The sequence below is a fragment of the Sciurus carolinensis genome, chromosome 11 (assembly GCF_902686445.1).
Source record: "Sciurus carolinensis chromosome 11, mSciCar1.2, whole genome shotgun sequence".
NCBI classification, from domain to species: Eukaryota; Metazoa; Chordata; class Mammalia; order Rodentia; family Sciuridae; genus Sciurus; species Sciurus carolinensis.
Window position 1 is genome coordinate 44,288,868 of NC_062223.1, and position 27,949 is coordinate 44,316,816.

A 27,949-nucleotide genomic window follows, 5' to 3' on the forward strand; every position below is an offset into this window, starting at 1 on the left:
AGTCCTGCTCTATACCGTCCCTGTCAGTCCCCATGACACACACAAATGAAGGCTCTTTTGGCATTTTCCTGGCCCACTGTGATCACCAATGTGCTGTAAGCAGCCCATTTCCAAAGCCTCCCTCCAAATCCACACTCATCTGATGCTACATATAGAATTCTCCCCTGTATCAACAAGGCACCAGCAGAGCAATTACTGAAGCAGAGAAATGAGCCCCCAAAGGTGCTAGGAGAAGAATACAGAACAGCCTGGCAGGGAGTCATTTCTACTCGCCTCCACTTTCTGAGAATGATCAGAACGACATTATTGAGGGCAGCCCAGGATGGCAGAGGTAGCTACATTCATTCCAAACACACATCACACTGTGTCCTGGCTATAAATTCCAGCAGCAGCAGGTGTGCGCTTCAGAGGAATGACTTCTGCAATTAAAATAGTGACATTTTAATGGGTTATGCAGATCAGCTAAGGTTCTAAATCATAAACCTCCTGCCTTAGATGGAGAGAGCAGGCCAAGCAAGAAGAGGCAGCATAAACACTGTGAACATGTCCGGTTCCTTCCGACCTTTTTATACTTCACTGTGAAGCTGAACATTGACCTTCACTTCCACGGAGGACTCTTTCTGCTGCCTCGCAAAGGCAACTCTTCATCTTTGTAATAACAGGGGAGCTGGCTGGACCTGGTGCTTCTCCAGCATCTCAAGTGTTATCTGATGTGGGCCCATTATCACTGGGAATAAAATAAACTGTCTTTTTTGGTAAGCGAGTGAGGAGCGGTGTAAGTGTGGAGCAGGTTCAAGGCTCTTTGGAGGTAAAGCGCACAAACAGAAACCAAAGCGGGGTCCAGAAGATGGCTTTGGTGTTTTCTGCTTGCAAATCATGGAGATGAGATTTGGAATTTCCTCTAAGACCTAAAACTAAGAAGGTAAGAAAGGGGTCCTACTTTTAAAGACTGTTGGGAACAGAGAAGGACCAATAAGACATTATAAATACAATGCAGTGAGGACAGAGAGTGCTGGGGAGTGATCAAATAGGTAGGTCGGAGCTATACAATGTGGAGTCAAGGTCAGAGAAAGCGGGGCAAAGCCCACTGGTCTCGCTTCAGAAAACAAGTCACCCCCGATAGTCATTTTGGAGTTTACCTCCCCCAAAGGAGCAACAGAGCTGAAAGGAAGTCACAGGGACCATTTGCCCCCATCCTCTCATTTTAGACAAAAATAAATTTAAGCCAGAGGTTAAATGACTTGCCTAAGATCACAGAGCAAGGAAATGGGCTGCTGCTTTAAGTCAGCGTGTGGGTTTCCTCTCTCTTCTAACATCATGATTTCTCTCTTCATTGACAGAGCAGGTCCCTGAGGAATGTTCAGCAAGGTGGCAGGAAACGTCCTGGATGCACTAGAGATGTACCTGTCTCTGCAGCCATGTGATGTGGCGTGATGAAGGAATAACTCAAGAAGAGCAGGTTGAGCACATGACATGGTGGGGGTGGGAGGGAGGGCAGGGTGCGCCCTGTATCTGGACGAGGGGTAGAAGCACTTTGTGCAAAGCCCGGGGTGGGCAGAAAGAGGACAATGAACCTGAGTAGGCACTCAAGTGTAATTTCTTGACTCTGGCACTCTGTACATTATACCAACAGCCATTAAATTTCACCTTTCGTCTTTGATCTGCAAAGAGCAAAGTAGGGCCATTTATTTCTCCTCCTCTCCCTGTCTCTGCTCCCTTTGAGGTTAGAAGTCTAATGGGCAGTAAAATGATAAGGGGAAAGAGCAGAAGCCAGCACCTGCAGCTCCTCCTCCATGAAACGCCACTCCTGGATGGGGAAACTCTAATACCATCTCGTAGTGGATTACAAGAATGGGCTAGCTTAACACCCAGTTCAACCCCCTTCTAGCAGGGAAAACTAAGAACTTTATTAACCAGATGCACTGGCCACTGAGGTTTTGTGTGTGAACTGAGTTCCATCAAGCAGAGGTATGACTCAAGATTTTGATTCAGAGTTAATCCACACACACAGCAAGGCCGGGTATAGCACATCCACCCTGCTGCTGTGGGGTGGGGCAGCAGCAGAATGACCCCTGAGACATTCACTATGGTAGCAGCTTCATGAGTTCACAAAGGGGCAGCCACCTTGATATCCTACTTCCTCAAGATGGTTTTCAAAGTTATTCCTAAAAAGCTCAGCTTAGAATCTGTTCTTCAGCCATCCCACTGATTCAGCAAGTACACTCAGTATTAACATTTACAATATGTCCCATTCCTGCATAAACTAGCCACCATGGATTCAACTGTCCAAAAGCCCTAACAGAGTCTTACATTAATACAATAAAATTTTGCTGGTAATGAGCCCTGGTTTAGGATAACATACGAAGAAAAGGAACTAACAGTTAAGTACTCTAGTCAAGGTATTTTATATGTATCATATGACTCAAGGCTCAAAAATACCTTGAAAGATAGGGATGATAAAGACTTGAGTTACACCAGTGGTAGATACTGCCAGGGTTCAGACAGTGAACCGGAAACAATCTACACCCACGCAGCTTACTGTCTACGTCAACATAACTTTCTAGCTGACATCATGGACAGGAATTTCTAATTCCACTGCCTTCATCAACATGACTTTGCTTTTCCATGAAACTCTTGGCCAGGAAAATGAAAGTGGTAAATACAGTCATGCATCTTACATCAATGTTTCAGCCAACAATGGACCATATATATGATGGTCATCCAATATGACCAGATTGCCTAGTGATGTGGGCTTCTCAGTCTGTGTAAGTACACTCCATAATGTTTACACTATGATAAAAATGCTAACAATGCAATTCTCAGAATGTACCCCCACTGTAGAGTGACATGTGACTGTAACTTCATTATTCACTTCAGGGGTGTCCCCACAACTGCTCCATTTTTCAATATATAGCATCAAACCAAGACTTTCAAAACTCTTGCCTTGCTGTCCATTAATCTTTTTTTTTTTTATTGTGAACAAATGGGATACATGTTGTTTCTCTGTTTGTACATGGAGTCAAGGCATACCATTTGTGTAATCATAAATTTACATAGGGCAATGTTGTTTCATTCATTCTGTTATTTTTTCCCTTCCCCCCCACCCCTCCCACCCCTCCCACCCCTCTTTTCCCTCTATACAGTCCTTCCTTCCTCCATTCTTACTGTCCATTAATCTTAAACTGTTATATCAAGCTCATCACTCAATCCTAATCGAGACATCCTCAAAACCTCTACATTAGCCCAAGTCAACTCTCCACCCTCTGAGACACTAAGACTCCATCAAGGCAGGGCTCACCTGAGTGAAGCCAGCAAGAAACCCAGCCTTATCTCAGCAGTATGGGGAGTCATAGTTCAGCTAGAGCCAGATCTCCCTGTGACCTTCCCACTCTATCTTGCTCTTTCTCACTGAAGGTACCAGCAATTCGTGTTTCCCTGGATTGAACAGCTCAGTTGCTTGGTATAGAAAACTTGAAAGAGCTGGTCCCTTTTTCCTGTAAGGGGCCCCAGGCCTTAGGAGACTCCTTCCCAGCACCTGGGCCTCCATGTTCCACCTGCATTTCTGGCCCTGATTTTGGATGTGGGGGAAGTGAAGTTCCTGCAACCAATGGAACATTGACTACTTTACTGTCTACTTTAATGTAGATTTATGAAACAGAACTCCATATCAAATGGAGCCTAATTTCAGAAACCCTTCGAACATTTTTGTGGCTTTTCAGTGGACCTTAATCTGGGTGTTGCTGGAATTTGAAGGTAGGGTGATGAAGCAGCCCATCCGTTCAGCAGAGTACCAGATGGTTTTCTAACGCCAGTGCTTCGCAACTCCATCATGTGTTTTTAATGCAATCTAAGCTGCAACCATAAGTCAAGGAGACTATTGTGATGAGACAATGCTCACAATGCTCCATCTCCCCTTTGCTTTATAGCTCACAAAACCCTTTAACACGCAATGCCTTCATTCAATATCACATCAAGTCAACTTGTCCCCATTTTACAAATAAGGCAACTGAGCACCGCTCCCTCTTAAGTGGTCAACTAATAAAGGGTGGGGCAAGGGCCCATCCCAATTTCCTAACTCAGATACAGAGCTCTTTCAGAACTCAAAGCATCAGGGCAGGGCAGCAAAACGAGAAAGCAGGTACAGGTAGCCTAGACTCAACTCCTGGCTTTGCTACTTTTAAGCTGATAACCATGGGTAAATTTCTCTGATCTCAATTTCTTCATCTATAAAATGTGGAAAATAACAGAACTTACAGGGTTGTTGGGTTGATAAAATACGTCATATGATTTACATAATTGACTCTGAATAGCACCCAGCACATGATAAATACCCAACAACTATAAGCTATTATTATTGTGGAGGCACAACATTAGAATCTTTGGTTTTGCTACTGAAGCAGTTTGCAGTCCTGAAATCAAGATCCCAGATGCCAAAAATCTGGCCATAAAAACAAACACAGAACTGTAGCTACAGGTGGAAAGTACGGAAAAGAAGACTCCTTCTCACTAAGTGTTACAAATATTGGTACATTAACCTCCCAGAGAGAACAGATGGTGAAAGAAAGGAACCTTTCCCATTGCTTTGCTTAGACTGGAAATAATAACAGGAGAAGGAGCAGACAAAGAAGTGAAGACTCAATTTGGTGACAGTGGGAATAAGAGGCAATCAGAGGGAAATAGAGAGGGGGCAGGACAGGAGCAAAGAATAACCTGGATCAATCAATCTCTCTCTCTCTCTCTCTCTCTCTCTCTCTCTCTCTCTCTCTCTCTCTCTCTCACACACACACACACACACACACACGCACACCAATTTACAATCAATTTGGAATCCACTATAAATCAGCATGTGGGTATCATGTAACAGGGGTAGGAGAGAAAGACTGTCTTAGTAGCAGAATATTGAGTGGTTAGCATGGAGAGAGGAGAGACAAAGAGTTTACAGTTGCAGAGTTTTGACCATCATTGATTAAAGGCACAGGTAAGAAGCATGCACTGGAGATTCTCCTCACAACCAACTAATAAACTTCAGTGAACATAATGTTCAAATGTTAAGATTCACTTTGGAGAGTTTGAGCTTGGGATGTTTTGCTCTTTGTAAGTTGAGTACTTAAGCAGAGTCCTGTGGTGAGCACCTTGATCTCCACCACCCCCACCCTCTGCACTTACAAGAGGTGTGATTTGGGGCAACTTACTTAACCTTTTGTGCCTTGCTTTGAAAAGTTGAAATGATATCTTTGCAATGGGCTTGCTATGAAAACTAAATGAAATAACATATGTAAAGTGATTCATTCTGTGCTCAGTCCAGAATAGGTAGACAGGAAGCAATGGTGATTGTAAAGATGGAAGGTAGTATAAAGCTTGTGAATCAGAAGGGGAATACTGAGATTCTAAAGTAACAATGTTTTAGGCAATGTAGAAGGAGAAACTGTGAATGTCATTGGGGCTGAATAATGAAAATGGGTATTCCCTGTGGACTGCTCCGGCTGGCTGCTTATCACAGCAGGAAGCTAAGACTCAGTGAGAACAGGAAATAATTGAAGGGTTACATTCATAGAACAGAGTGGTAAGAAAAGCTTGAAATAAACTCTGAAACCATTTTTGAAAAGCAATCAGCTTAAGTTCTTCCATGTCAAAGTTGTCAAATGATATTTTGGTGACCAAGAGGAAGGAATTCCTAGAAAAAGAAACTCTCAGAAATAAGGTAACAAACACAACCAGACATACTCCACTTTACACAATGGAAGTACTACCAAAGGTATGGGTTGTCAATAAAATTTTGGTAAATAGATTTGCATGGTAAATGTACTAAGTCACTTAATCAAAAGAATTTTGGGGTAAATTCCTTTATAAAAGGACAAGGAGAATAGTGGAGCCACTTTGCAACACTGTTTGACAGTGTCTACTAAAGCTGAATCTAGGCATATCTTATGACCTAGCAATTCATTCCTAAAAATATGTCCAATAAAAATATATACATATACAATTGAAACGACTCTACATGTTCACCAAGGACATGTTCTAGAATGATTAGCAGGAAGATTCATTAATAGTTAAAAAGGAAAGTACCCAAATGCCCAATGCCAATAGAATTGGTTAATAAGTTATGATACAATGGAATATTATATAATGAGGATGACCGATTCCTAACTACAAACACCAACATAAATAAATTCCACAAACATAATGTTGAACAAAAAAGTCAGACACAAAAGGGGACAGATTCCATAATTCCATTTATATAAACTTCAAAATATTAGAAAGTTAGCTATGGTAGGGTGAGGTAGTGATTGGCAGGTGGAATTGCGGGGTTCAGGTGACCTGGTCACATTCAGGGTATTCATTTTTTAATATTCTACTGTGTATGTTATACTTCACATATAATAGTTTGATTTCAAAGAGAAGAGATTGTAGACATTGTACTAGGAAAGTTACCCGCATAATCTCATTTGACCTTGACAGATAATTGTATGAGGTTAAGTGTTATTCCCCAATTTTAAGAGGCAGGGGGACCAAGGCTCTAAGATTATGCTCTTTTCTCAAAGTTGCATAGCTCATATGTGGGATCTGGGGGTCTGGACCCCTGTGGGTCCAGATACTAATATTCTCATTCATTGTTATTTATTGTTGGACATTTTCCAAAAAATACTAAAACTCCTTGACAAATGGCACCCAATGAAATAAGCTCCAAGGTCAACTTGAAAAACTGAAGAGTTTTGCAAAGTGAGTATGCTTGAGAACAAATTAGGGAGAATCCAGTTCAAGTATCACCAAGCAAGAGAAGAGTTAAAAACTTTCAATGAAAAATGTTCATAAACCAAACTGCCACTCAGACACTTTCCCTTTCTCTCAAGTTCCTCTCCAAGCCTGAAAGTACTAACATAAAAATTCCCAATTAAAACTGACTTCTCATGAGTGATGGGATGTAGCTCTATTCAGAAGCTAGTGGAGCAGAATCTCATTAGGAATCATACCCCAGCAATAGAATCACTGGTGTAACAAGTGGGAAAATGAAGATTGATTCATGAAGACTAGAAGGCTAACCTCTGCAAAAGCAAGATACAAAGTTCTATTTGAACTTCTATGAAAATCCTCCTTTTCTCAAGTTTCTGAAATTCTTCTCTGTCAGTATGTTTGGAGAGTTTGCTTCCCTGGTGCTTTCTTCCCATACCATCTTCCTCTCTCCTTCACACTGGCTTCTGGGTATCTCAGATTCTGAGCCGGGTTCTGAGACCAGACGATCTAGGTTCAAATCTCAGGTCCACCACTGACTTACAAAATGACCTTGGATGGCATTTAACCTTTCTATGTCTCAGTTATACTGCCTATAAAATGGGGATAATAATAGTAGTCACTTCATAGAGTTGTTAATTATTAAATGAGTAAATGCAGGTAAGTTATTCAGAATAGTTCCTGGCATATAGCACTAAGTTGATTTTAGTAGTTGCTATTATCATTCATTATATATAATATTTCCCATACATAAAATCCAAAGTAAAAAGATAAACTCTTTCTTGATAATTGCTGATTATTGTATCCATAGTACTTACTAGCATCTTAAGTATTTATATTTTTTAAACTTCAGTCTTTTCCTATAAAAATGTTATCTCCATGACAACAGTGACCTTATATTTCTTGTTCACTACTCTATGTATGATTTTCAAGTACAGTTCCTGGAATATAGAAGGCTCAATAAACATTACCAGAAAAAATGAACTGCAATTACAACTATCCTTCATTGTCCAAATTATTTTAATTTCTGAGATTGAATAGCAAGTTTGGACAGTGAAAGATAGATATTATCCAAATTTGTTTAGTTCTTGATTTTCTGATAGAACCAGCAGCCAGAGTTCGGAGAGCAAGGGGTTTATATGAAAATGCATTTGTAGCTGTTTGATTTCTGCTTTTGAATAACAAAGAATGTCTGTATTTGAAGAGAATGAAAAACAAAGGTCTCTATTTTTCTCCTTGGAAATTTCTGCAAGAAAATGGTCCCTTTCAGCAGTTTCTGTCCATTTTGTTCTGTGTCCCCACCCCCTCTCTTCTTTGTTACCACTCATCCTGACATTTAGAGCATAATCCCTCGGAGTTACTGATGTTTCAGCACCACGGACAGCACCACGTGGTCCGGAGCCTTTTAAACACTTCATTGTATGGTTCAGAATATGAGGAATGCACTTGTTCGAGTGAAGGAAGACCCTATACAAATTACTTTGCTAAGCACTGCACTGAATTTTAAAGGAGAATAATTCATATGTGTGTTGGAAAATTAAAAATATATATATATATATATGTGTATATATATATATATATATATATATATACACACACATACTCATTTAACTCTCAATACTGAAATTAATGGCACTGGATTTAGAGTCAGAAAACCCTAGATTCAAATATTAACTTCACCTTTGGAAAGTAACCTCACCTCCATAAGCCTCTTTTAAAAATGAAATGGAGATATTCTTTCTTATTTTAGCCTTGAAAACCCAGACTTAAAACTCCTCTTCATGAGATGTCTCCATATTCTTATATGTAAAATTGGGTAACAACTGCTTACTGTAGGTCAAGTGGGAGATAGGAAGCAGCCTAGCACTAAGGAAGTAATATGTCAAATATAAAATAAAGTGAGAAGACTATCCTGATGCCAGTGAGAGGAGAGGGCTAGGATGCAGGGGGTTGAATATGAGGCTGGGGAAGGGCATGAGTCAAATCCCAAAGGGCTGTGAAAGCCAAACCAAAAAATTCAAATATCCCAAAGCTTTGAAAAGCTTCCCTAATGACAAGGACCATATTTTCTTCTTACTCCCAGCCCAATAGTAACTACCATAGGGCTGGCACATAGTGAGTGCTTGATAAATGCACATTTATCAAGTGAATGACTTTGATGAAATTTAGAAAGCAGCTAATGACCTAGATGTCATCCAAAAAGATTGCCTCTGCAATGATGAGCTATATGTAAAGTGGGAGTGAGAAAAATCAAGGTCCTACAGTTTGATCCAAAAACTCACTGCACAAAACTAAGATGGGGAGATGGAGGTGTTTACCCTGGTTTCAAGGAAGAGTATGTCCCTGCAAATGTCATTCTTATCACTCAATCAACAACTATTCATTGAGAGCTTATTGTGTGCTAGCACTGTTCTAAGCCACAGAAGTAGGACAAACAAAGACCCTGTCTTCAATGAAGTTTACATTCCAGTGTAGGAATACATAATCTACTCCCTCAAAGCCACTCAAATAAGTAAACTATAAGCAGCCCTCACTATTTAAACCAGCAAACATCCAGATGTGAGTCTGGATGATAGAGCAGCTTACTCGATAAAATAAACCAGATGAAGAGAACAACCAAGAGAAGGAGAAGACCTTTTCTATGCAATGGGATGTCAAGCAGGATTTTGTCTTTTAATTGCTCTGTGCAGTGGCCCAGAAAACAATGAGCAGAAAAAACTCTATATATTCATATTTAAGTTAAAAGGTAAGCTGTCTGCTGGACTCTGTACAGGGCTCTTTGGAAGTCAAGAGGAAGAAGACCCAGCCCCGCCCCCCCCCACCAGCCTCTGTGGTTAAAGTTAGAAGACTAGGGGCTACCAGTGGTGTCTTGCAGGAAGTCCACCAAGTGTGAAGCAGCTATTCCCTCTCCTCAGCCCTTTACAGAAAGGCAGGGGGCATTTTCACACAATTGTAGATCACCTCCAAAGATGGCTCCCCACAGTTTCTCCCTTCCCTATGTGTACCTGCTCCATCAAGAGGTAGAATCTCTTTCCCTCCCCTTGAATCTGAACTGGGCTTGTAATTGCTTAGACTAATAAAATGTGATGGAAGAAATATCCCAGTACTTCTAAGCCCAGGGTTTCAAAGTCCTGGCAACTTCTGCTTTCCTGATTGGAAGGAATTCAGTTGCCATGTAAGAAGTCCAACTACCCAGAGAACTCCATGCTGTGAGGAAGCCTAAGTTACAATGAGGAGAGATCAGGTGGAGGGGAATGGAGAATTGTGGTTATATGACTCCAGTTGAGCTATCCATGCTGGTCCTCTACTGTTTAAGTCATCCTGGGTATCTTGAAGCATATACCAGCCATCTCCACTGGGCCCTGAGGAATGGCACACATCAGAAGGGTATGAAGGGCCCAGCCAGCTCGAGTAAGTCAAACCATGCATCATATTCCAATCAGCAGGAGCCACCACTGAAAATTCTCCTCTTGGTGTAGTCATCAGGTTGAGACTAAGAAAAGATTAGAAAAGGGAAGGAGGGCAGACTGAATCTGGGTCAAGTTCTGTGGGTGGTGGCGGAGGCAGAAAGTGTAGGGAAGCTTCCTGAGGAGTCCCTGGATTAGACTAGTATGCTTTCACAATATTCCTAAGTCCCATTGACAAGAGAAATTTATTGCATTAAAATTAACTGTTATTGAGGATTTATCAGAAGCCCAGAACTGTACTGAATCCTTTATATCCTGGATCTCATTTAATTCTCACAAAGGATACCATGAGGTCACTCCTATTAGTATCTCTGTCATAGCTGAGGAGATAAGGTTCAGAAAGCATGCGTGTTCATGACTTATTCAAGATCACACTACAACAAATGGCAGAACTGGGATTCAAATCCAAGACATCCTGGCCTGTAGCTCAAATCAACCTCAAGATCTGGCAACTGTCATGTAACAGCTGTTATCTTAATTGCATATTTAAGTTCTAACGGACTTTCATTTTCTGTGAACATATTTATTCAACACAAATTTCACTGGTGCTTTTGCAAAAAGGTTAAATAAATATAAAATGTGTTTATACTGATGGAATATTGCCTTGTTATGGTGCATGCATGTGTGTATGTGTGTGTGTGTGTGTGTGTGTGTGGTTTTTTAATATTTTAATTTTCAAAATATATTTTTGTAATGTACATGGAGGGAAAGGAAAGTATCAATAAGTAGGTTGCAATCCTCCACCCTTAGAGATTATAAGAAAGAACAAAAGGAATAAAGAGGATGTTCAAGAAGGTTTACAGTACTTTGGGGCTTTTACTACAAACTGCAGTAAAGGTTCTATTTCCTTTTTTATTATTTGGGAATATACAGTGATGTTTCTTTGAAAGTGATGTCATATCTAAATTTGGCTCTAAGACAACTGGACTTTAAACTACCTGTAATAATGACTTTTTAGCTTTCTCAAAAAGAATGTCATTGGCTTATAGTATGGTTATGCATTGGGGTGTGGCAAACTAAGTTATCTGAAGAACTCTGGGGCTTTACTTTACCCTTTACAAGGATCTACTGCCACCCACTTTACCTAGGAAGCATCTAAACATTGGAAACATGGGAATGTCTTAGAAAGGAATATAGGAGACATGGGAATCTTTTACAAAGTTCCTGCTCTTGTTGGAATTCTCATGGGGAAAAAGTCGAACAGGACAAAAAAAGTGATGAGTCTCTGAAGAAGAGGAAGCAGGATGATATGCTGAGCAGTGCTGGGATACCTTAAACTAGGTAGTCCAAGAAAACCACTCAGAAGAGATGACACTGAAGCCAAGATCTGAGCAATAAGGAGTAGCCAGGGGCAGATTTGAGATAGTCTAGTCTAGATAGTCTAGGTAGAAAGAACACCCATTGCAAGGAGTAGACTTGGTGTGTTGAAGGGACCGAAAGAAGTTACTGTGACCAGAACCTGATTTGCAAAGGTAAAAGAAAACTGAGACAAAGTAGGATTGGAACACAGGAAAGACTTAGATCATAGAACCTACAGTCACCATAGCATTTGGGGTTTTGATTTATCAAGATGGAAACTTATTCAAAGCTTGAAAAGGTGGTAGTGATATGACAAAGTTGCATACTTAGAAGACCACCCGGAATGTACTGGGGAGAAGGAAGTATGGTGTTGTGGGGATGGGGGGACAAGGTCAAAGGTGGAATCAACGCAAGCTGTTAGGAAGTTATGACAGTGGTCTGGAAAGGTGTACAGGGATTGAAAATGAGGAATGGCATGGCCCTGTTGATGAGGGGAGGGGTTTGGAAGTCATTCACACTAAGATAGGAAGAACATGTGTCAGGGTAGAACCCAAGAGCTGTGCTTTACGCATGGTAATCTGAGATGTGTATTAGACAAGAAAGCACATTTGCAGAAGCAATTCCAAACTGTATAAATGGCTGCCACTGATGGCCACTCTGGTACCTTCTAACACAGAGACCCAGCAATCCTAAGCCCCTACCTCACAGGTAGAAGATGTCTAGCACCTTTGAGGTTGGTTTGTCTATGAAGAAAGAGATCTGACAGTTTTTAAGTAGCAATTACCATTCTAACTTCTGATCTCTGAAAGTGGCCTAAGAAGGAGGTTGATACACTTGGCAAGAATTCCCAAGAGATGAGTGTGGATCATCTTTACAACAAGATACAGCTCTCCTCTCTTAGCACTTAACAAGGAATGCATTTCTTTCCTATCAACCTCACTCAGCTTCACATTTGACCATGATTAAAAGTGATGAGACTCTAAATGCAAATAAATTATTCACAGCATGGCCTACCAAATTACAAATTCTTTCTTCTCATACAAAAGCTGTGTGAGATGTCTCTGCACCTCTCTGCTCAGCTCCTGAAATTCAGCCACACACCCAGGGGAGAAGCATCCAGTCTACAAGGCTTTTTTTCCAGATTGGCCACATGATCAAAATGAAATCTAGCTTTTGGAAAAATTTTCCTTTTCACTGGCCACTTATCCCCCTCAATTTCCAAAACCCTGTTTTCCCTCCTTTGATGCCAACTGGAAAACCTAAGGCACTTAGAAACTCTTGGAAGGTCCAGAAAATCCTTGTTGCCAGCCTTCTTTGAGTGTCTGAAAAGTGCCTGATTTTCACCACTTGCTGCCAGTAAGTAAATATTTGGCTACATATTAACTTATCTCTAACAGGTCTATAGAAGGGAAAGGGAACATGTGGGTATTTGGAGCATCCTTTTGCTTAAGTCTTCCAGGAATGCTTTAAAATTTTTCCTAATACCATGCAAATCCCTAGTCTTTGTATTAGTAGAATAATAAGCTTATCCTCCATGAGTGAATCTGGCCTTTCCAGTAGGAGAGGAAGAATATTTGTTGGCTCTAAGCTATCAAATCAGTTCATCTTGGTTTGCTTGAGAAGGTGGTTCAATGCATTAGGTTCACAGTAAATCATATCCAAGGGCTGGGGATAGAGCTCAGTGGTGGAGCAACTGCCTAGCATGTGTGAGGCCCTAGGCTCCATCCCTAGTGAGTGCGCACGCACACACACACACACACACACACACACACACACACACTCACACAAAGTAAAACATGTCCATACAATTGCTTTTTGGTTTAAAGTTGAGGTCATCTGCTACAAGAAACAAAATCAACTCTGGTTAACCTAAATAATCTTAAGATTTCAAGGAAGACTTTTAGGAACTCAGGATCAACAAGACAAAAAGTGAATTAGGCATGGAAGCTGCTGCAGTTCTAGAGGCTCTGGAAGCAGCCACATTGGCAATACACACAATGCAATTATCAGGGGATATTTTAAAGCTTTTGGAGCAAACTGATATCTTGACCCCATCCTCTGAGATCCTGGTTCCAATAGCCTGGGATGTGGCTGGTCTCTGCTAACAGCAATGACTACATCTGATCATCTTCAGTCCTGACTCATGTTGTTTAAGACTAAATTGGTTTAGTTTGATTCACAAGCCTGCCCCTGGGCTAGAGGACGACAAGGCACCTGGTGTCCAGATCCACCAGATTGCATTATTGAAGAAAAGGAAAGTCTTCAAAAGGAGACTTGAGATACTCTTAAGAGGGAAGATAGATGTTAGGCAGCCAAAATGCCAATTCACCATCATTATTCTAGATAGAACAGCAATAATGTAATTGATACAAAAATGTATGCTCTATTATGAGAAACAGGCCTCATGATTCTGGGATTTTGTGTTTTACCAGAATTATCCTTTCAACAGAGCAAGAACTTAGGTCAACAGATGTGAGATGCACAGTCCCAGTTGCAGCTGGAATGTAGAATTCCCCATGCTGCACTGAGCCAAGCCCCAGGGAAGCCCCCAAACTGTCCATCCGCACGTTCAGAACCTGGAGATGCACTTCAGACAATCCTGTGTTTTCTACCTTTGCATTAGACACTGCAACAACCACATGGCCTCACACGAAGAAAGCACTGTGCTTTTTTGATGATGAAGACAAGCTGTCTGATGTCTCCCTCTTCTCCATGTTATTCTGCAAATACCAGTGTTAACAAAGAAGGAAAGAAGTTACTCTGATCAGGGCTGGGAACCATCCACCAGCATGATTTGGTATTCAACTGGTGACAGTATTGCAGGCAGATTGAATAATGAATAGAGTGTGTGGGACAGTTTTTGATAGGAAACATTGTACCCAGGCCTGAAACAATAATAAATCTAATCTCACTAAAGGAGTCGAACTAACATAGTGACCTATGCCACACGATCATCACAGCTGTTGACATCACCAAGTGTCCCTGAGATCAGTTCAATGTTTGAAAAGAAGTCAAGATGCTTCCTGAGTAACCTAAATAACAAAAAGGAGACTGACCACCCGTGTAAACTCCATGTGGGATCAGATGAGGGGGAGACAGAAAGGGAAAGGACCTAAGTCCTCTCACATCTTACCCAGACCCTATTCCTCATGCCCCTTCATTCCAAGGGTCCTTAATCTGGAGCTCAAGGACACACTGGACTCACTGAAAGCATTTGCAAAATGTTGCAAGTGTGTCTCCCTGGGCGGAGGTGCATCAGTCCATCAGATTTTTGAGAGAGTCAATGACCCACAAAAATGCTTAACCCCACTGCTCCATGGAAACTCCACGTTCTCCTCCCCTATTCTGACCAGTTCCCTAGACCTCACTCTCTACACACAGGCATTGTCTCCAAGTCATTCAAGCTTGTGACAGGAGCCAGCTCTCTACTTTAGCAATTGGCAGTCACATCCTCTTTATCTGTGGCAGTGGTTTGTCACTGGTCAGAATTGGAGAGACAATTGGCCTCAGAGGCCCAAGGCTGGTGGGGGTCGGGGTAGGTGTCTTCATGAATTGAAATGACACCCCACTGTACCTTCAGACCACTATGACACTCAGAAATTCAGATTTCTTGGACAGAACGGCTTTCTCTGTAGAAAAATTAAAATGACAAAAGTGTTGTGTTTACATTATTGGGTTGTTTTAGTTGGGATTGTAAAAGTACTCCCAGATTCAAAGCCCAGTACCTATAGGAAAACAGTCAAATAGGAACTGCAGTTCTTGATTGGTTGGAAAGTTATAGATTGTATAGACCAGATTCTTCTTCCCACACCCCCCAAATCAACTTCAGCCCTACATTTTTTCCTATGTATCCCTTACTCTTTGGTGGTCCATCACACCACAGTGCCACATGAACAGTGGAGGACCCAAAAGGATCAAAGCCCCATGTCACCACCAACGGTCAGTCAACAATTTTCATACGGCACCCTATAGTGCTATACCCTTGACTGTGAATACCTCAAGGCCAGGAGTCCCCAAAGCTTCCTGTCACACCTGCATGTTCAGTCATTAGTCATCTGTTCAGGACATGTGGATTTGGCAACTATCATGAATCAGGCTCTAACCCAGACACAGAAGTTTCAATTATAAATGGTCTTGGCCCTCAAAAAAACTCAGATTCTAGGTGTGGAAAAGGGCACTTAGACCATTAGCTCCAGAAAAGCACAGTAAGTGAAATGACAGGAACAAAGTGCCACAAAAATGGAGGAGGGAAGAGGCTGATTTTATTTGCTATGCTGTTCCAAGCGTGCTTGATGGACTCGTGGGCATTACCTGCAGACTCGTTAGAAATGCAGACTCTCGGGTCCCATCCCAGATCTGCTGAAGTGCAATCTGCATTTTAATAAGACCATGGGCAACTGATTCACTGGCATATTAGAGCTGGAAAAGTGGGTGTTACATGTCAATGAAACGGCAGGCACCTGGTTCCCCTAACAGTCCTAACTGCAGCTGCAACTAGGAGGTGCCAGGAATGATTGTGGGGGGCACTTTACATCTGTGTGAATGTCTGTGGATGTGGCATTTAGGAAAATCTGGTAGCTTGGAAGTGATGAAGTAGTTCTATCAATTCCCACACCAGCACAGAACCTTCGTGGCCTGAGCCTGGGGTACAGAGAGATCATCAGTCCTCCCCAACATTCTTTGCTGCCTAATCACCTAAATCTTATGGTGTACTATTAATGAAAAAAATGAGAGAGAAACCCTGCTCTTCTAACTTGCCCAGGGAAGATATAAAACTTATTGAGTGGTTATGAATACTGACTCCAGAGTGACCATCTATCTTAAAGACCTTGGGCAAGTCATTTAATTTCTCTTACTGCCTCTCAAGTTCTGCTTCTGTAAGAAGTAATGCCTATCTCAAAGACTTCTATGAGAATTTACTGAGATCATAGTTTGTAAGTTGTCTAGATCGCTGAGTGCTCATGATATAACAACAATCAATGATGTGTTCTCATTATTATTAGCTGCTTCAGCAGACTCTGGCCAGTTCTTCACCAAACCTGTTTTTTCTAATCACACAGCTAGGCTCTATTTTCCAGACTTCTATTCTATTTGGAGTAGTCAAGGAATGTCCTGGCCAGTGGAACACAGTTGGAAGAGACAAATGTAACTTCCAGGCCTGGCTCATGAAATCTCCTGTGCGAACCTCCACTCTTTTCTCCCATTTGCCACCAGATGTCAATGTCTAGGGTGATTTGGAGAACCACGGGATATGGAAGGAAGCACCTCCATCAGCCTGGATCCTTGAGTGACTACATGGAGCAAAACTATATTGCCTTCATTACCGACTGAACTACATGTAAGTGAGACATAAACCAATGTGTTGCTATGAGCTTTGTACCCAGACAAAATTCATGTGTTGAAGTCCTAGTCCCCAATGGGGTGAGGTTAGGAGATGGGACTTTGGGGAAGTACTTAGGGTTAGATTAGGTCAGGAAGCTGGGGAATCCCAAGATGGAAAAGAGTTAAAAACTCCACACATGCACTAAGGAAAGGCCATGTAAGCACACAGCAAGAATGCTACTATCTACAAGTCAGGGGGAGAGCCCAAAAACTAATCATGCTGGCATTCTGACCGAGGACTTTCAGTCTCCAGAACTGAGAAATAAATCCCTGCTGCTAAAGCCAGTCATGCTATGGTATTTTGTTACAGAAACCCAAACTGACAAAGAAATGTTAAGTCAGAAATTTCAGGATATGTCTCCTACAGTGACTATTGTCACATAACTACAGCTGGCCAGTACAACATTCAAATTTACACAGTTTACCTCACAAGGTTGTTGGGAGGATTTCACAGCATCACAAACTGGAAAAAATATAGTAAACTGTGAAGAGCTGTGTGAATATGTAGAGATGGAAAAGAATATCAGATTTAGGAGTCACGACCAAGTTCAAACCCAGCACTGTTGCATGAAAACTAGGTGACCTTATAAAATATTCACACTCTGAACAGATCTAGAAAATAGAGATAACAGTAACACAGGGGCTGGGGTTGTGGCTCAGTGATAGAGCGCTTGCCGAGCATGTGTGGGGCACTGGGTTTGATCCTTAGCACCACATAAAAATAAATAAATAAATAAATGTTCTGTGTCCATCTAAAACTAAATGTGTGTGTGTGTGTGTGTGTGTGTATATACATATATATATATATATATATATGTATGTCACCGCCCACAGCAACAATACCGCGGATATTTGTTACCACCTGCAGCAACAATTGCGCGGGTATTTATCTGAGGTGGACTAGAAATAAACTACTTCTATTCCTGTGCTGCTTCCTTGCTTGCTTGCTTATTCTCTAGCTTATAGAGGAAAAGAGGCTTACTTGATTTTAGAGGAAGAGAGGCTTTGAGAGGAAGATAGGCTTTGCTTATAGAGGAAGTTTTAGAGAAACACAGGCTTCTACGCTTATCAGAGATCTGTTTCTTCTTAGAGTTCTGCTGCTTCTTCTTAGAGGTGCGTCCTGCATCCTGTGAACTAAAGGTGCATACTAGAGGTGTGTGCTAAAGGTGCTATCTGAGGTGCTTCTTAGTGATGCGTCCCCGAACTGCAATCTGTGATCTGCAACCCAGAGGTGTGGTCTCAGTTCTCCGCCCAGGGATCTGCCATCTGCCTTCTGCCTGCTGCCTCCTGCTTGCTGCTGCTTCTCTTTCCTTCCGCCTACTGCCCACTTATATTCCCTCCAGGAGGCAGAGGGCAGGGCCACACCAGCTAAGCGAAGATCAGGCGAAGAGCCAGCCGCCCAATCACGGCAAGGTCAAGACGAGCAGGCCCGAGCAGGAGCACTCGGGAACACCCGTGCACGCGTTGCGTGCATGGACTCACCTGAACGCAGCCAATGATAAAGCACCTGAGTGTGTTTATGTTAACCAACCTCCTCACCGCCAATGTGATCAAAACAACTTCTGGCTGGCTGCCAGGCGCCGTCTTGGCGTAGTCCACATGGCATAGCCCCCAACATATATATATATATATATATATATATATATATATATATATATATATATATATATATATATAAAGAGTAACACAGTGCTTTAAGACAGGTAAGATGCACTCATGCAGATGACTGCATCTAGAACTAAAAGCGATTGTTCTAAAAGTGAGATGACTTGGTGGTTAGGAACCAGTCTTCCTGAGGGCAAACCTCAGATCTGCTACTTCCTGGTTAGGAACCTTAGGCAAGTTAATTAGCCTTTATGTGTCTCAATTTCCATATTCATAAAGTTGGGATAATGATAGAATCTACCTCATATGGTTCTTATGAATATTAAACAAGTTGATAAATATAGGGCTCCTAAAACAGCATCTGGGACATTACAAGCAATTAATAAATATTGTTTACTATTAGTATTAAATAGGACATAAGAATTATAAGTATCAATTACCCCAAATCCCTACTTTGCCCATTTCATCCTCTCTTCCCAGTAAAATATATGGTATTTGATGACTGTATAAATATTTTTGACAACTAAAATGTTAGACTTAGTCTTTTTGCCATCTTTTAATATTTGTTCTTCAAGAAAACTGAGGAGAACATACCTGTAGATGGGATGTCTCACATTCAGGAATGATCCATAGGGTGGACCAGAGGAAGGTAAACAAATATAACACAGTGTGATCCATTCTCTCTCTCTCTCTCTTTTTGATACTGGGGATTGAACCCAAGGGCACTTAACCACTGAGGTACATCCCCAGACCATTTTTTTGTATTTTACTTAGAGACAGGGTCTCATGGAGTTGCTTAGGGCCTCACTAGCCCTCACTAAGTTGCTGAGGCTGGCTTTGAACTCACGATCCTCCTGCCTCAACCTCCTGAGCCACTGGGATCACAGGCGTACACCACTGCTCCTGGCTAGTGTGATTCATGTTCTTAGTGCACTGAGTGTGAGCAACATAAACACCATGAACTCACAGCTGCAGAAGTGGACCAGCACCAAAGTCCATACTTATCAAACCATATTTAGAACCAGAGAAATTCTAAAATCCAAAGTCTTTATTTTATAATGAGAAAGCTAAGATCTTGACATGTTAGGTGATTTGACCAAGATGACTGATAATAAGATCATGTCCACAAAAGAATGGATCAGAAATCAAGTCTCTCAATGCCCAGTTCCTCAATTACTCTACTATTCTCTCTCAAAGGGACAGCAAATTGAAAATGGAAAGCAAAGGACATTAAAAAGAAATGAAAAAGCTTTGAAAGATGATTCTAGGGCATTCAACTTTCAAGACTTCAACCACATATAAGATGGAGTTCTTCCTTACCAGGAGTCTCCCCAGTCCATCCTGAGCAACTATGGATCCTAACACCCTTGTCTTGGTCTTTCAGCTTCATACCATACTCCTTTCTACGGATTCTTAACCCTGACTATAGATTGGCATCACATGAGAAGACTTCTGAAATACAGTGATGCTGGGGACAGACTAAGTAAATTAGAATGCATGAAGATGAAGTCCAAGAATCACTTTTTGGAAAGTTACCAAGTGATTCTAAAATTCATTCATGGTTACAAATCAATGTTTTGACTTATGGACTTTTGAGAGCAAGAGGGGAAAAGAATAGCTACCAAAACTAAAATACTACAAGTTTGCTAGAATATCCCAACCCACAAAGTCCCTTGGCATCCACTCAGTCATTCTGTAAACATTCAAGATGTTCTGAATGCAAGATGCTAAGGGTACTAAAGCAATGGACCATGGTTCCTGACTCCATGGCTAGCTAGCTCACCAGCTAGCTAACCTTCAACTGGTGGACTTCAGTACAAACCACCTCCCCACTACATAGCCCAGCCGTGCTAAGCAGTCTCTGTGATCCACGAGAGTCTTGCAGATGGTCTACAGGTGATGCTTAGATAAAGCAACAATTAATAACCTTATCAAATGAGATCGTCCTCACTGAAGGCTGACTCTAACATTTGACAGCTAACAAAACAACCAGTCTTTCCTTTATGAGATATAATCTTTTTCTCATCAGTGGGCCTCCTAAAGGTCAAGGCAAAGTGAAAAAATGCAATTGATTTATGAGTGAGTGAATAATCATTGACTGTGGTGATCCATGTAATATTTCTTGATATTCATCATGTCCAGTCTCTGCTGAAAATGCTGAAAGTCACTTGCTTTCATGGGTCCATAAAGTGTTTGATGGCAATGTAGTAGTTCCCATAAGTGAAACTGTTAAGAACTGATGGGTTAAAGGAAGTCTTGGCTAAACAGGCCGAGAACACCTGCTCCATCAGCAGTAATCAGGTCTCCGCAACATACCTAAACACCATCAGAAACTCAGTTCCACGGGAAGCTCCTTGGTGGAATTATTCACAGATATTTTTCTTTAAATCTGAAAAGACCTTGACATTTGAAAAATGTTAAAAGAATTGTTTGATGTAGGCAACCATTCAAAGAATGATTTGTCCTTCGTGAGATAACAAATAAAAGCCTCTTATGGTGTCTCTTCTATCAAAAATCATTAATTAGCCTTTAATGAAATATTGTGCTGAGTATAATATCACTTCTTACAAAGACTTAATTAAATTAACTATGAATAGTACAGTTTCACACATAAAATATATGCATAAGTAGTAAATCCCCCAAGGGATTTCCTCGGAATCAAGTTTGCCAAAATAAAAAAATGTATAAATTGTCTTAAAACAAGAGAAATGATAAGAGAACAAAGCAATTGGAAAAAATATGATCCAAAGCCAAGCTTAAAAGTCACAGACTCAAAATTGTGTGACACCACAGGACCAATTGACAAGATAACCAAATGCTCTACCCCTTGGTCCAACTTTTCCAGTGGGTAGGCTAGGCTGGGACAGGGGATCCTGACTTAAGAGGATGGAAAGTTGCAATGCTCCTGTAGACAACTGAGCCCCAGCAGGGGTCCTAGGGCTTAAGATGCTGGGTCATGAGTTGCAAAGAAAGAGGCCATATCTGCACCTAGCTAATGACAGGTATCAAAATCAAGGGGTGAAGAAAGCCTTCTGACCTAGAGAGTTGGAAAAGAAACCCAAGCGTTCTGTAATGGAATAGATGAGAAGCTGGTCCCAAACAATGGTTTTGACTGGAGTATAGCTTGGGACTCTTTGAAGGCCAGGAGGGTTATGATGCACGTCCACTTATTTTAAAAATGCAGGAAGGAATAAATTATCGAAGCACTATTAGAGAAGTAAAGAAACCAGAGTGAACTTACAGAGTCTAGAAGGGGACTGGAGAAAAGGGAAGTCAGATACAGCAATGGTCCAGAGGAGAACGCGTTCACCTCACCTCCACAAGGCACTGTATGAAGCCCCCTGAGTGAATGGTCTCACTTCATTCTCACAAAGACTCTGTGATGACAGCAGTCACCAATCCCATCACGGAGTTGGAGAAGGCAAGTTACACGGGAGTTAAGTTCAAGGGTCAAGGTCGCCCTGGCTGTAAATGGTGGAGCTGGCTTTAGGACCCGCCTAGTCTGGCTGCAGATTCCTTCCTCATTACCAGACTCTGTCCTCCACACAGAAGACACAGCCATAACTGGGGCCAGAATGAAGACCCACACCATGTGATGAGGGGCAGGAGAAAGAAGGAAAACAAATGCAGCAATACTGAGACTGTAAGGAGCTGTGACTGGAGCCAACACCCCCGACTGAAAGACAGGCAGATATCAGTGAGCAGGGTTGCAGAGTTAGCCTCAGAACCGAGGTCAAAGCAAGGTCTAGAGATCTGCACTTATCATGTTTCTAAACTTGAAATTCAAGAAACAGATTCACAAACTGCCCCCAAAATTTAAAGTTGAAATAATAACAATAGAAATAATAGAAAACAATTTTGGGGACAGTAAAAAGAATAGGACTGCAGCCTTCACACTTGGGAAAAGAAAAGGGTCTGGAAAGAGCCTACCCAAAATGAAGCCATGTGAGGCAATCAAAACCTGGACAGGATCTGATGAAGAATATTTTCCAGACTCGAAAGACCAAGACGAAAGACCAAGACCAATGACCAAGCAAACTCCTCAGTTGGTAGGATGATCAAGAGCATGGAGCATCCGTCTGTCCTGCCTCCTTCCTGTTGTGCCCAGTTAGAAGGGGGAGCCGTTCCACCTCCACAGTGTCTCTTTCACCATCTATAAGTGTCATGGTCACTATTGCCTCAACCCCTGAACGGTCTTCCCAACCGTATTCACCCTGAAGTCATTCTGCTGGAGGCTGGTACACTGACCTTCCCACAGGGCACTGACAGGGTAGGCTGCCCTTGCTCCACAACATTCAACCTTGTCCACCCCCTCGAACAAGGCCTTTGTTACCAGTGCCTCCCAGGACAACTTCTCCAAGCTCCTTGCTCTATCACGGGTCTCCTAAAACAGAATAATGGTATTATTAGCTAGGTGAGTTTGTGAAACAAAGGCCTCAACTCCAAACCAGACAAAGACAAGAATTATTGTTAAATGCCAACCAAAATAAAAATGATTGATTGTATTTTGGGTCTTGGTGATGCAAAGTAACAAATTTCAAACAGGGCAATGAATTATGGGTATTCAAGCTACCTGAATTGTACTAAAAATCAAAAGTAAAGATGAGATAATGTTCTTACTACTGAAGAAGTAGAAGAGGAAAGATCAATGGATTTGAGAAATAAGTAAGAAGTAATGTGGAAATATGGCAAATATAACTGATAGAATTTTACCATTCAGATTCTCATATCTAAAGAATTTATATAAATGTATACAAAAAGCCACATTTTACTCATTAGGTGGGCCACAGAAGAATAGTACTCTGAACCTGAAGGAAGTCTAAACAGGATAAATAAATAAGGAGACATGTACTAAAGAAAAACAAACAAAAACAGCTTTAATATATTACTGACCCATTGAAGTAAAATAATAAAACTTGGTGCTGGCACTGTTTTGAGGAAAAACAGGTAAGTTGCTGATGGTAGATTAAGCGGAGGGCAGAGATGGTACCACTCTATTAAGTAGCAGCAAAGGCCAATCCCTACTTCCAGTGATATCCTAAGGGGGAGCCAGACATCTGATGGGGGCATGCTACTAGCAAACAGAGTCATAAGATTCCAGCTTTGGCAAACAATGACAGTCTTAACGCAGAGCCCAGCACAGGGGACTAAGAAGACACAGGAGTAGTATAACCACTAACTTTCAATGGTCCACATGAAACTGGCAATGAGCATCATGGGACTGAAGACAAGAGATCCTTCCCCCAAATCTCTAGTGACCTTGTGGGGAAAACAAACAACATCCGAAGCACAGAGTTGCCATCTGACTCAGGAATTACACTTCTAGGTCCACACCAAAGAGAAGCAAAAACATATATTCACATAAAAACTAGCCCATAAATGTTCACGGCAGCATTATTCATAATAGACAAATGGTGGAAACAACCCAAATGGGCACCAACTGAGGCATGGGTAAATTAAACAGAGCATATCCACATAATGGAATATTACTCAGTCCTGAAAAAGAATGAAGTTCTGCAATATGCTACAACATGGATGAACTTTATAAACAATAGGCTAAGTGAAAGAAACCAATGAAATAGGCAAATCCATAGAGACAGGAAAGAGATTGGCAGAGGCTAAGGGCTGAGAGAACTGGGAAGAAATGGAGAGTGACTGCTAATGGGTACAGTTTATTTTCACAGCAATAAAAATGTCCTAAAATTGACTGTGATGGTAGTTGCATAACTCTATGAATGTACTAAAAGTCACTGAATTATATGCTTTAAATGGGTGAACTGCATTGTATGTGAATTATATCTCAAAAAAAAACCTATCTAAACAAATATACACCATTAATATGAACCTCTTTCCAACCCTCTTAAGTGCCTTGAAGCCAAATTTAACTTGATTTAGGAAACTAAGCTAACAGGCTGTTCCTTGCAGCCCAGCCTTTTGGAACAAGTTCCTGCCTGTTAAACATACTTCAATTTTAAGCGGAGGCCCAGGGAGTATTCTGAGCCTCTGCTCTTCCACCTTTGCTTGGTCCTGTCCGTCCTGCCTTTTCTTCTCCTTTTTCTCCCCTTGAACATCGATTTCATTCTCTACCAAAATGTGAGCCACACTGGCTCCTATTTCCCCTCCCAAAAGTTCTCCTGTGAAGAACGCACCCCTCAGTTCAGCTTCTAGACCTGAGGTCAGCTCTCCTCAATGGGAGAGGCGGCTGGAGGGCCCGTGCTCTCGCTCTTCTGCGCCTGCACAACACAAAGCCTCCCTCATCTGCCGTGGCTGCTTGCAGTCCAGATTTTCTAATTCAACTTTCAAATTTCCCACTGATTTTCCGTGCCTGGCACTGCCTACCCTCTCTCTTTGGCTCAGCCACATCGAGGGCCAGCTTGTCATCTGTGCAGCCCAGACCTCCTGCCCACCGCCAACCGACTTTCTGGTGGAAGATTCGTCTCATCCCTTGCCAACCTCTCTCACCCTGGATGTCCCCAGCCCCTCCCTCCATAAGCCATTTGTAAACTCCATTCTCTGGCTTCTCTTCCTCAAGCTGGCCAATCACAGATGAGGAGAGGCCAGGTGGTGGCTCCCAGGTGGTCTGTGGGCCACTCAAATGCCCTCTGGCCTCTCCTCAGAGCCTCCCCGGTCACCACAAGGGCAGCTGAAAGCTCCTAGCCCAGGAGCCCCCGGGCTGGCTGGCTTCAGTTGGCAAATGCACAGAAGGCTTCTACTTCCGACCCTGGTTCTGTCTCTTCGCCCAAACAAAGGCGCAGAGGGCAAAGACAGCGTAGTAACTTCAGATATGCAGATTTGCAGATATCCCATGCAGGTCTTTATGCCTTGAGTTCAAACACTGACTCTGTCACTTGACTTTAAGGGCGGCATGCAACCCCAGCTTCCTCGTTTGTGAAGGTGTGACTGATGACAGTAATTGCTCACAGGGATAGCTTGAGAATTAAATGAGATAGTGCAAGGGGGAGACTTGGGAGGCAGTCATTCTATCAGTTTGCATCAAGCAGAATCACAAAAGACTCTTTACATGAGGGCCGACACCAAAATCAGATGTGGCTAGCTCTTTAAAAGGACAGAAATGGAGAACTCCTCCCTTGTTACTAGGCGGCCTTCTGCAGGCGGAGCCTTAGCTCCGAAAATCTGCTCCATGTGGCTCTGACAGCTTCGCAAAGCCTGGAAAAAGCCTCTTTCTCTGTGTTCCTCCCCTCAACTGGTCCAGGCCAATCTGGGTTTTTTCCCAAGACAAAACTGTAATCCCTGCAAGACACAGATCTGCTGAACCCTTTGCCCATCTGAAGGCTGCAAAGCCAGCCACGCCGTCAGGCTGAAAGGACACGCACCTCTCAGAGCCCATCAGCACAGTGTCTGCTGTGCTGCCGCTGTGGAATGGCAGGTGGTGTGCGATCGACACCACGTCGTCAGTGAGTTCAAGGTCACAGCATCTGCGGGCCACAGAAGTCAAAGATTTCAATGTTCCCAGTGTCCTGACCCCATGCCTTTTTCCTATAAGTAATTCTCAGAAAAACCCAAACCTTGCCCTTTTAATGTGACAAGCCAACATCCACTGGTGGGCCAGGACCCTCTGTCCCAAAGTCCACCCATCTTCCCTGGAGTTCCCAGGTCTCCACAGCACACAGGATTTTGGTAGAGAAGGTACATGAGCCCCAGGGGCTGTTCCCTGATTCTGTGAACTTAAAGAGGTTCCTGCAGTGATAGGCGTCGTGCATGCATTTGTATGTTCAGCAAACGTTTATGAAGCACCTACTGTGGCTCAGATACTGTTCTGGGCAACATGAATATAAAAATAACAGGAGCTCACAGTTCCACGGGTTGAGGGGGGTGAGAGAAGGAGCTTGGAAGTGACAATCCCAGGAGGGCAGGATGTGCTCAGACACAGTCATCTGAAGCAAGCACCCTATAAGGGCACCTGATCCAGGATCCTGTGGCTCCCACAGCAAATGACACCTTCAAGAGGTTCAAAAAAGTGAGGAGTTAGCCAAGGAGGAGTGTGTGCATGTGTGCACGTGTGTGTGCGTGTGTGCACGTGTGTGTGTGTGTGTGTGTGTGCACACGTGCGCACCTGGCACTCCACGCCGGCACACTCCACCACCCAGTATTCACCACCATGCCTTTCTAAAAACTTCACATTAAACATCTCACCTCTTGAAATTTATTGTGTTCCATCCCAGTGGGCAGAAGGTCAGAAAGAACATTCCTGTGAGTCATGCCTCGCTGGATTTCCACATCTTGTTAAGGGTACGCTCACTCTCTCTGGAGGGTCAGACTGCCTGCCTCTCCTCCCCAGTGCACCAAAAGTGGAGGGGGCCGTCTCCTCCTACAGACACGCGTCCTCCCGCTTGGGCTCAGGTCCTACCAAGGAGACTGGCCGTGGGGAGACTCCTCGAGAGAAGAGGGTGACTTAGCTCTCTCCCTGCTGCGGCAGTTCTGCCGTAACTGCATGACAATCTCCTTCATGAGCACTTCAGTCTGGGCCCCGGGTCTCGGGCTGTCATTAACTGGCTTCAGATTTGCAATCTGTACTCATTTATTCACTCCATCACTTGCTGAGCGCTCCTTTAATACCTAGTACCATTCCAGGACCAGGGACAGAGCAGCCAACAAGACCCACAGGCGTGTTCTCCTGGAACCCTCATTCCCATGGAAGAGACAGACACTGGACAAGCAATAATCAAGTAAGCACATAAATGGTAGGTGGCCATGGAGTGATCAGTTCTATGAAAAATCAGAGATAAAACAGGATAATGTGCTCCTTTGTGAAGTCGATAACTTTATTTTTAAGAGGATGTTTAAAAAAGGCCCGGGTAAGGGGACATCTGAGTAGAGACCTGAATGATAAACAGGAGCCAGGTGTGTTTGGAGTGTCGGGCGCTAATGAACCTAAAAGACAGAACTATGAGAGTCGTGAGTTTAATAAAATCCAAGGATGGCAACTAGAGGGGAGTGAGCTTCAAGGAAAGGCCAGAGGGGGCAGGAGGGGTGGACACCAGTAGGGAGTCTGGATCCCATTGGAGAGTTTGAAGCAAAGGGGTGATATGATCTGACTTAGGTTTTTAAAAGAGACTGCATCAAAAGGACTCTGAATTCTGGCCCTAGAGCACCTACCTCTTCCTCCTTTTCTGGGATAACCTCTCTGGACTTGACCTCTGGCTTGTAAACTTGAGGTTCTGTCTAGTCCATGTCTTGCTCCAGCCTCCCACTTATGCGCAGGAGCACACCCACCATTCAGTCATCTCACGGCCTTGTGCCATAGTTAGCATGAACTTCCTGCTCATTAGCCACTTCCCTGATTGCAGAGTAAACTTCTCCTTTGACAAAACTGCAGATTCTCATTCCCTTTACAGTGGCCAAACTGGCATCTTGCCAATTTCAGCACAGTAATAGAGTCCCAAGTGCATCCTTCCCGTGGACTGCACCGGGAACCAGTTGTATAGGGTTTCCAGGTTTGAAAAGAC

The 27,949-nt window shown here is 42.6% G+C and overlaps 1 protein-coding gene and 1 long non-coding RNA gene across 8 annotated transcripts in view; one reads left to right on the top strand and one right to left on the bottom strand.

The window, feature by feature from the left end:
* Kiaa1549l (KIAA1549 like) overlaps positions 1–27,949 on the bottom strand; it is a 251,554-nt gene that overhangs the window by 138,072 nt on the left and 85,533 nt on the right. The window lies entirely within an intron of this gene.
* Positions 509–27,184, top strand: LOC124958681 (uncharacterized). Its single transcript, XR_007103930.1, has 4 exons — positions 509–922; positions 1,341–1,459; positions 16,710–16,833; positions 27,075–27,184. It is a non-coding gene; the product is annotated as an uncharacterized LOC124958681 (long non-coding RNA).